Source organism: Echinops telfairi, unplaced genomic scaffold, assembly GCF_000313985.2.
Source record: "Echinops telfairi isolate 266 unplaced genomic scaffold, ASM31398v2 ScPeMD7_7424;HRSCAF=8462, whole genome shotgun sequence".
In the NCBI taxonomy this organism is placed as follows: domain Eukaryota; kingdom Metazoa; phylum Chordata; class Mammalia; order Afrosoricida; family Tenrecidae; genus Echinops; species Echinops telfairi.
Window position 1 is genome coordinate 82713438 of NW_022111324.1, and position 9351 is coordinate 82722788.

The window sequence follows — 9351 nt, forward strand, 5'->3', positions numbered from 1 at the left end:
AAAAAAAAGAAACAAAAAGGTCATGGAATTTTCCCACAGACTTTTAGAGGCCTCTCATATATTCTTATAAACTGCCTTGAATTTTTTGTAGAATAAGATGGTTCAGGTAAATCAATAAATTGTCCTAGAAAGCACAACACAGTGTTAGGAAGGCATTTGGCATTTATCAGTCCTCTAAGAAAGGCCAAAATGAAGGCTTATGCTTTCGATATACAAAGACCAGTTTTCTTTGTCAAAAATGAGACATTCTAGTTTTGGAAAGAGTCAAAAGTCTGGTTTCTTGTGATAACAATGAGAAGACAAGCACACAGGCCTGCCTCCCAGGTAAGCTATGGTGGCAGCCAGACGGGCTGGTTCTCCTCTCCCACCCCACCGACTTACCCAGAAGCATCTTTGAAGCTCCCTGTCTCCGTCACCTCATAACCTGAGAGTCGGTCATCAACAACCTTCCCGCTGTAACGATGGTCACTTTAGAGCCCTGGTGGGAATGCATTCATCGGTTGAGCGGGTTGTGTTCAAAACCACTGTGATCTTGGGGGTAAGAACTATGAGGAAATGTGTGTAGGTTGGGTAGAGCTCTTTCTCCTTGAATCCACTGTGGTGCATGACAATGTTGCCCCAGGAGGTGATATCTACATAGAGAAGGTAATCAAAGTTGGATGGCCACACCAACCCAGTAGATCAAAACCTTTGCTTGAATTGTTGATGACCCCCATTTCTCAATGGAGTTCATCTCTGCTTGCCTTTCCTGGGCTCCTTAATCACATTTGGTGACAGGAATTTATGGGCGCAAATAGAGGAACAGGAGTGCGATTGGCACCGGACTGGACAGTCTCTCGTTCTGTTCTACATTGGGTCGCTATGGGTCAGAACTGACTCGGTGCCACCTAACCAGCAATCACAGGCCAGGAAGAATTCTTTCAGGTCCAAGTGGTTGAGATGATGCTTCTTGGCTTATTTCTTCCTTCTTTCTTTCTTTTCCGTTCTTTTCCTTTCCCCTCCCGCTCCCTTCCCTTCCTTCTGTCCTCCCTTCCTTCTTATAGATGAAAACAAACTGAGGGGCAGCCTTATTTGAGAAGACAGTTATAGAAAAATCCTTTACTGCAATATTTCCTCCTTCCCTTGCAGGGTAAGATTTTTGGCAAGCTATCTTATGAGTAAAACCAAATCTGAGACAATATTGATTTTTAAAATCTGGTGGTTGAAGATTATTCCTGTGGAAACAGAAAGACTTCCAGGCGGTAGGAATAAAGCACAGTTCACAATGCAAATGGAGGCACATAAATCTCCTCCAATTTGCTCGAGGTTTTTTGATGTGTTGAGGAAACATTTCAAAAATCAACCGAGTGGCATTTCATTTCTCATTTCTATCGCATCTTTTGCCAGACTCTGAGATGTAAATTTAGGGTACTTCTTCAGACCCAGAGGAATAACCTAGGGGAGCAAGTGGTCTGACCGACCCAGGTCAGATGTGGTTATAAAAGCAAATGGAAATATTCACACGGTGATTTGCACTGACGACAAAACGAATGGGCGGCCACGGCTCCAGGGGCTGGTTGTACCTCAGACGAAACAAAGAAGCCTTGTCCTTCAGTATTGCAAAGAGCACTAAAATATCTCACATAAACTTAAAAAAATAAAAAGAAAAAAAATTTGGTAAGCAGTGGAGTACTTCAAGAGGTTTCTTTTTTTTTTCTCCCACACACATACATGTTGTAAAAAATCATCTGTGGTTTCCCTAAGGGGCATAACCAGCTAATTACAATTTTAAAAGCCCTGCTGAATTAACAAGATTCATATTTTGTTTGCTTTGCAGGAAAACTGCCGTGGCTGCTGCTGCTGTTGCAGGGAGAAGATTTTGGAAAAAATCAGCAGTTCTGATGCCTTGACCCCTGAGATGACTGGCAGGGGCCTTAGCCAGTGGAGCCACCCGCTTTCTTGAGCAGCAGAGCACCTAAGGGACCCACGGAGAGACCCAGGAAGTGCAGGCACCGTGCCTGCATCCCATGCCTTCCATCCCATCTCCCCTTTGGAAGCTCACCCTTGGGAAGATGTCTGCCTGACTTTTTTAGCTTTGATTTTTTTTTTATCTCCTTCTTTGGTCTCCGTTGCTGAGTGAGGGGTTACGTGATGCCTATTTCTCAGATCACTAGAGAAATCATGTGTTTGGTATTGACTGATGTCCAATGGGCTCCAGCTCAGAGCAACCCCCTTGCACAATGGGATGGGACCTTTGTCATTCATTGGATGTTTACTGGCTGACTTTCCAAGTACATTTCCCGGTCTTTCTTTTCTAGTCTGTCTTAGTTTGGAAGCTCTGTTGAAACCAGCCTGGTGGCGGCCCACAAAGTGTCTTGGTCTGGAATCATGGTCTTCTACATGGAAGGTGAAATCATACGTGAGATTTCATTTGACCTTTTGAAATCCGAGGATGCATTTAGAGGGAGAAAATAGCAGCAAGTAATTAAACTATGCCTTAAAGAGCTATTTATATGGCCAGAAAAAAAATCCCAAGTCTGTCACGCCCTTAAACACGTCATTTCTCTGACTTGATTCTTTTCATTTGGTCTGAAAGCAGATGAGTTCAATGGATCGATAATTTTCTTTTAGAAACATACGACCTCTCTGAATTCTGAAGGACAAGCCATCTGACCCTGTCTCTTCCATTCATTCTGAATTCTCCCCCCAAGCACATTCATTTCTTTAAAGTAGCTGATTCTGCTTTCAAATGAGTAAAACACATTTTCGGAGTTCACTTCCTGGTTTCTTCTCATCCATCCACATGAGACACCCTAGGATGTAGAGGTGATGCAAGAAGTCTCAATTGATTGTTGATCTTCAAAATGACAACCTCTGAAGTTTTCCCTCAAATCCCAACAGTGAAGGAAGGAGGAGCTTGGCTTCCGGTGGTAGGTGTAATTTGGGAAACAGCTCCCAATCTCTGGGTAAATGCAAATATTTATTAAGACCAGTCATCCCACCTATGCATAGCCTTAGTGACTTAGTGGTGATTGAATTCAGCACTAAACAAAATTATAAAAACAAACAAAAGCAAAAACAAAACCAGAATTTAATGCTGAAAATCAGTGGACTGCTTTGTTCACTTTTTGGACAGGAGAATGATTTCCAATCAGATTCTTCTTATTCCCTGGGGTCGTGTGTCATTTCATGAGAGGTCTCTAATAAGGGAAATGTTCTCTACTACACATGGTCAATGCTTGGGCAGAAGGCACAGGGTTTGGAAAAGCAAGACCTGTGGCTCATTTCTTTGTGAAGAGGAGACCAGGCAACGCCACACTGAACCCCTATTGTATGTCCAACATGAGACATGCGTAGCTTCTCAAGCTCATTTCCCATTGTCGGTTGCCAAGACTCTCTGGTGAAGATCCGCTCGAATAATACCTTTATCTTGATCAGTACCTCATTCTGCCCTACCATTGTCACGAGAGCACGCAAAGGTATCACAAATGACTTGGGTGCTGTCTTAGCAGGGACAGATCTCATTTGAATTGGCTTTTTAAAATGATTTCTCATATCCTCTCAGTGAATCCTTATAGCATACCCAAGAATAACTCAACGCCCTTAGTCTCATGTCTAAGGTAAGGGGAAATAGAGAGAGGAGAAAATGTGTAATTTGGATAAGGCCACATGCCAATTTTGTGGTCATGCTAGGCAAGAAACTGGCTTCTTTCTAGCCTTTGCTCTTAGGTTATGATGCACTTCTCCTTTCCTTTGGCATATGCATTTATCCAAGTTTGGTTTCTCCTGTTCCTGTTATGTGACTATCCTTAAAATGTTTAATTTAGTTTCCTTAAAAAAAAAAGGCCATGACTGAAATGTTATATTACTGTGCTATCTTTAGCTGATGCTATTCGTCGAGTCTGGAAAAACACAAGTCAGTGCATGCATTAATACTCCATTATACCACAGAGCACTGGCCTTCATTCAAGGGCTAAATAAGACACAAGGGTCTGATTTTCAAGCCCCACACGGAAGGGCATGTTTGTCCTGTGGCATGGATTATCTACTAGAACATCAGAGGGTCTCTGTGAGATGAGTGGTTTGTGTCCAGCTTCCATTCTGACTCTCATTGGTAAGCGATTATCCCCAAACTCCACTGAATAGACAGCCTAAGCCCAACAAAGGAATACTTGCCTTGCCAAAAGTATGCACCAATGACCTAGCGGTTAGGCAGGGGTGTGTGTGTGTGTAGAGTTTTTGCTTTTTTTTAAGGTTTAGAAAGGAAGCTCTACTTTGAAAATGGATCTTGTTTAACTTTGTAGTTGGATTTCCATATTTGGATGGGCGCCTCCTCATGCTAGTGGGGTGCCTTTTATACCCAAGCTGGAGGTATTTTGCCTTGTCCCATCTCAGTGACAGTGAAATGTGAGAGTATCAGTCTGATGCTCCTTTTGTTCCCTCCCTTCCACTCATGTACGTCTGCGCCAGAGAGTCTGACATTCGCATGCTGCTGCTCCCCTGGGAATGGACTGCACAGAGCAGAGGAACCAGAACAGATGGGAGCATGGACCCAGAGAAGTGAACCTGGCTGGACTGGAAAGATTGTGATCTATTTTTCCAAGAAGTTGTTAGGGCTTAAGAGGCTATATTTCTCCTCCATTCACTTCATGGTATTTTCATCCCCACATTGTACTTTATGGCTGTGTGACACCCCCTTCTCCCAACACAAACCAGTTCTTTCTTTAGACAATGGAGGAAAATAAAGCATTGCTGTAGTACTACCTACTGTCTGGAAAGAAATAGACCTCACAAAGCATGAAGTAAAAAACATGCCCACCCCTGTGATGTTGAAGGTACCAAGACCCAAGACTTACACAACATCTGTGGCTAACGAACAGTTCGGGAAATAGGGCGCATGCTCCAATTTGTTACATAATGTGCATAAAGGACTTTGAACCAGACTCAACTAACTTGGTGAAGAGGTTGAAAGATTTCTACGTTGAAATGGGGAAGCACTTGTTTGCATTTGATTTTTGTATGACTTTATATTAATTTTTTCTCCTTTTTAAAAGTAGACATGCTGTCATCATCATGGCATACTTTGGTGTGAATTCTTTGAAAGATATATGAATACTTTCATTTTCATTCATTTTATGGATGTTATTATTAGCATTTTTGATATTTTAGAGCGAAGGTTTAACTCCTTATTTAGTTCCCTTTTTCATTCCTCCTGTTTCGTCTGCCTCTGCTCCTGAATTAGGCAAGGGTGTCAGTGTATAAACACTGCTCATTTAGGAAGGGCTATCGAGCAGCTTTGTGAGAATAGTGCAGGGCTAGGCAGTGTTTTGCTCTTTCCTGAATGGATTTCTGTGAGTCAGAACTGACTTGAAGACATCTAACAAAAATAACAAAGTCAATATAAGGAACTTCAGTTGGAAGACTCATTTGTGAGAACATAACTGAAAGGAAAAGGCAGGATGCTTCACTGGGCATGGTTGTTATACCCAGCTCAGCTATCATTTCCCTATCACTCAACCAACCACCACTGAAAGTAGCAATACAAGCATTAGATTCAGCATAACGGAGGCTCATATTTCACCACTTTAGATGCACCCAGTTTGCTTTATTTTTAATACTCCTTCTCATTTTTCTTAGTTAGAAATAAAATCCATCTTAAATATCACAACTCTCTCCAAAAGTCTTTTCTGGGTAGAATTAATGATTCCCAAAGGAAATTTCTTCTTTCCTTAAACTTGATTCTGTATTATTAGATACTGTCTTAATTATGTAGTGTTCTTTAACAGAAATACCACACTCTCGCACGCTAGAAGTCTGAGTTTAGGGTACCAGCTTTAGGGCAAAGCTCTTGTCACTTTGAGTTTCTGTTCCTGGTTGATCTTCATATGACTTGGTGCATGGCTTTGCTCACCTCTGCTTGCTTACTTAATTACTTTTGCATCTCAAAGAACTTTCGCTCAAGAACACTCTTCGCTAATCTTGTTTTATTAAGATAACCAAGACAACCCATTCCCCAAATGAGATGGTAACCACAGGCATAGAGGTAAGGATTTACAACATATATTTTAGGGTGGTATGGTTCAATCCACAGTAGATGTTGAGCTCCTGGGTTAGGTTCTGTTTTCCCAAATTGCTCTCAATTTTCTCAAATATGTTCCATTTTAGTAACATTTTTGTGCGTGTGTTGATGGTCTTTAAAGGGCAGTTTTAACTTCCACGATTCAATTATTCTACTATCACCTATTAACAGAGCAGAAGCCTCTTATACATGAGTAAACATTTGATGTTTTGTGATCAACTACTTGTCAATGTATCCTTTTGGTGAGGTTTATCAATATAGATCAGAAATAAAAATGGATTCATAATGGGGTGACTATATATGCTGGATATTTTTGTTTCTGAACATATTTTCATTTAGTTGTATCTCTGTGCCTTATAAATATGTATAACAGTCATTGATATGTATTATATTGAGAAATAAACATGGACTTAATTTACCCTTTGATTAATAAGCTAAATTATTCAATGAAGTAGACTTGGCAAATACAATATAAGCACTCTCCTTTATGATAAGCCTGAGAGGTCAATGAGGATTGTTTTAGAGTTTAAATTCTAAAGTACTTTGGAAGGATTCATGCTAAAGTATGAACCAGTTGTCATTTGTGTTCTTTTTACCATTATACCAGGATTGGTCAACGGTTAGACAAGTCTTAGGTGAACCTACGGTGTGTAGCTTTGCCCTCAAGGTATGTTTGAAAGTATATTAAAACTCCCCATCCCACATCCATAAAAAATGTACAAAGACAAACTCACTGCCATTAAGTTGTTTCCAATTTATAGCAACTCTATAGGACAGAGTAGAACTTCCCCTATGAGTTTCCAGGACTGTAAATCTTTACAGGAGTAGGAAGCCTCATCTTTCTCCTTCAGAGGGAGACCTTGTGCTGACTTGTGGTTAGCAGCCCAACACCAGCACTATGCCACCAGGTCTCCTTCCAGCTTAAGTTAAAAGTTGGGATCCTCGTGACTGACTCTGTGCTGCATAGTCTTGAGTCCTATCCTGATCACCATGTAGCCAGGTAGTCCAAGCCCAAGAATTAACCCTCTAAGATTTGCCAATCTGCAACTGTGTATGTATACTAATCATGTTTGTCCTCCCTGCAATAGTGATGGATCGTACCTACCGCCAATCATAATCTTGTGATGACTTTTTTTGTTCTCAAATATCTTTATAAAAACTAGGCTGTGATTTGTGGGAGAAATGAGGTTTTCTAATCCCATAAATATTTACAGCCTCAGAAACCCGTAGGAGCTGTTCTACTCTGTCCATAGACTTGCTACCAGTCAGAATCGACTTGATGGAAGCCAGTTTAGTGTTGGGGCTTGGGCTGTGAGTAGTGGAAACACATTGCCATCATGCTGGTGATTTCCCTCATGATAGATAATTTGTCATTATTTTGTATTTGTCCTGTGCAGGGCTCAATAAGAAGGCATCTAAATGCTCTGGCAGTGTAGTGGTTTAGGAGTTGGGCTGCTAATCTCAGTTCAAACACCCAAAGGGCTCTGCAAGAGAAACAGGAGGCTCTCTGCTCCTGTAAAGATTTACAACCTCAGAAACCCTCAGGGGCCACTCTATTCAGTGCCTTGGGTCACTATGAGCCAGAATGGACTCCGTGGCAATGAGTTCCTAGAATATATCTGAATCTTTCCCCCCAGCACAAAAATGGTGCTGAGAATGAGATAACCAAATCATGTTTCCCAGTGGAACCCCCAGGGGTTGAGGATCAGACAAGTCTTCAGAAAGAGGGAGTTTCTTAAATACCACTGTTTACTAGGGACTCTGGGGAGCTTGTGATGTAAGAACTCTTGGATTTTGAGGCACGTGTTTTGGAGTGGCTCTCTGAGACCCTTATTAAGTCTTGCTGTGTGTGTATTTTTTTTTTTTTTTGTATGAGAACTCAACACTTTCTGTCTGTTTGCCGGTTATTGCTATCTCCAGAAGTAGGGAGGAATGACTTTGATAATCTCTTAAAATATCTGGAGAAAATAGTAGTTGAATATAGAAGAAACAAAAATAGAATCTAAGATATAGCTCTTGCATGTATCTGAAGATTGTGTTTTAGCACCTATAGGAGTATCATCTGCAGATTTATGTATTTTATATGTTTTAAGAGAAATTGCATGTGCTGAACTCTGGCCTAAAGGCTAGTTGGTTATCTTGTTTTGTTTTTTCTTTTGCCACCTCCACATCCCTCAACTGTATCTTGCAAGGGTCTTATTTTGCCTTCACTGGCGAGAGGTTTGTTGAATATCTTGTTTTGTCCCCACTGGTTCTGTTAATCTTAAATGGTGTCAGCAATGCAAAGTTCTTTCTGGATAAATTTAGTGTCCTAGAATTGTTTGAGTTCATGGAATCTGGAGTCCCATAAGACTAAAAAACAAACAATCCAGAATGACCAGTAAGGTGGTCGCCATCTTTGAAAAACAGCTGAACACTATTGTGTAAGGATAAGCCAGTTTAGAGTGAGGAAGCACCCAAAGCTCAGGCTGCCTACTGGTCTCAAGACAATGCCTCTAACACTTAGGCACACGTGGTTTAAGCATTACTCGTCCAAACTCCATGGTGCTACCATCAGGATCTAATTAAGCCCAACAATCCTAAACTTTGAACACACTCACACCTTCTCTGAAATTGGGAAATGCATATCTGGGGGCATTGCAAAGTTTCCCTTATGGGAGGAGTGGGGACACTTTTTTTTTTTTTGCCAAGGGACCTTTGGATTTATAACACCACCTTCCAGTGAAACTGGCCAAACATTTAGTTAATTCACCCCTATTGTGATGGCTGGAACTGCTCCTCTTTGGCGAGGTGTGTGATGTTAGTTAGTATTGATTTCACAGGCCTAATATGGCCCATGGGTTATATGTTCCCCACTCTTGCCTTATGGGTTTCTTGTCTGATATTTTAAAAATGCTATAGCTCAGCCACTTGCTTATACCTATCTTCTAAGCGGACTCATTAAGAACAGTCTGGAAAATTAATGTGGCCATTTTGGAATTCTTTCCGCAGTAGATTAGAATCTCAGGAGATCAATTTCCTGCTAGGAATTTTATTTGACCTTGGGAAACCAATGAGCCACCCTAATCCTTAACATCCTTGATAAATGAGCCCGAATTTCCTCTTCACCAGAATGTTGGTTTCGGGTTTTATACTGTAAACTTAATATACACAGACTTAGCATTGCAGTGATCAATTTGAGAAAAATAAGTTTTCACTTGTGTTCAGTGTTTGTGCTGTATGGCTAAGGGGAATCTTGTTAAGTTAGTTCTGTTTGCAAATGCTTTGGTGTGCTCTTGTGCAGATGATTGCTC

At 41.0% G+C, this 9351-nt stretch overlaps 1 protein-coding gene across 1 annotated transcript in view; it reads left to right on the top strand.

Moving 5' to 3' along the window:
- The window catches only part of MYLK4 (myosin light chain kinase family member 4), a 154222-nt gene extending 147746 nt beyond the window's left edge, over positions 1–6476 (top strand). Inside the window, exon 13 of the mRNA XM_004700179.3 lies at positions 1817–6476. The gene's annotated coding sequence lies outside the window, so the exon portion shown is untranslated. The remainder of the gene's footprint in view (positions 1–1816) is intronic.
- The last annotated feature ends 2875 nt before the right edge of the window (positions 6477–9351 follow it).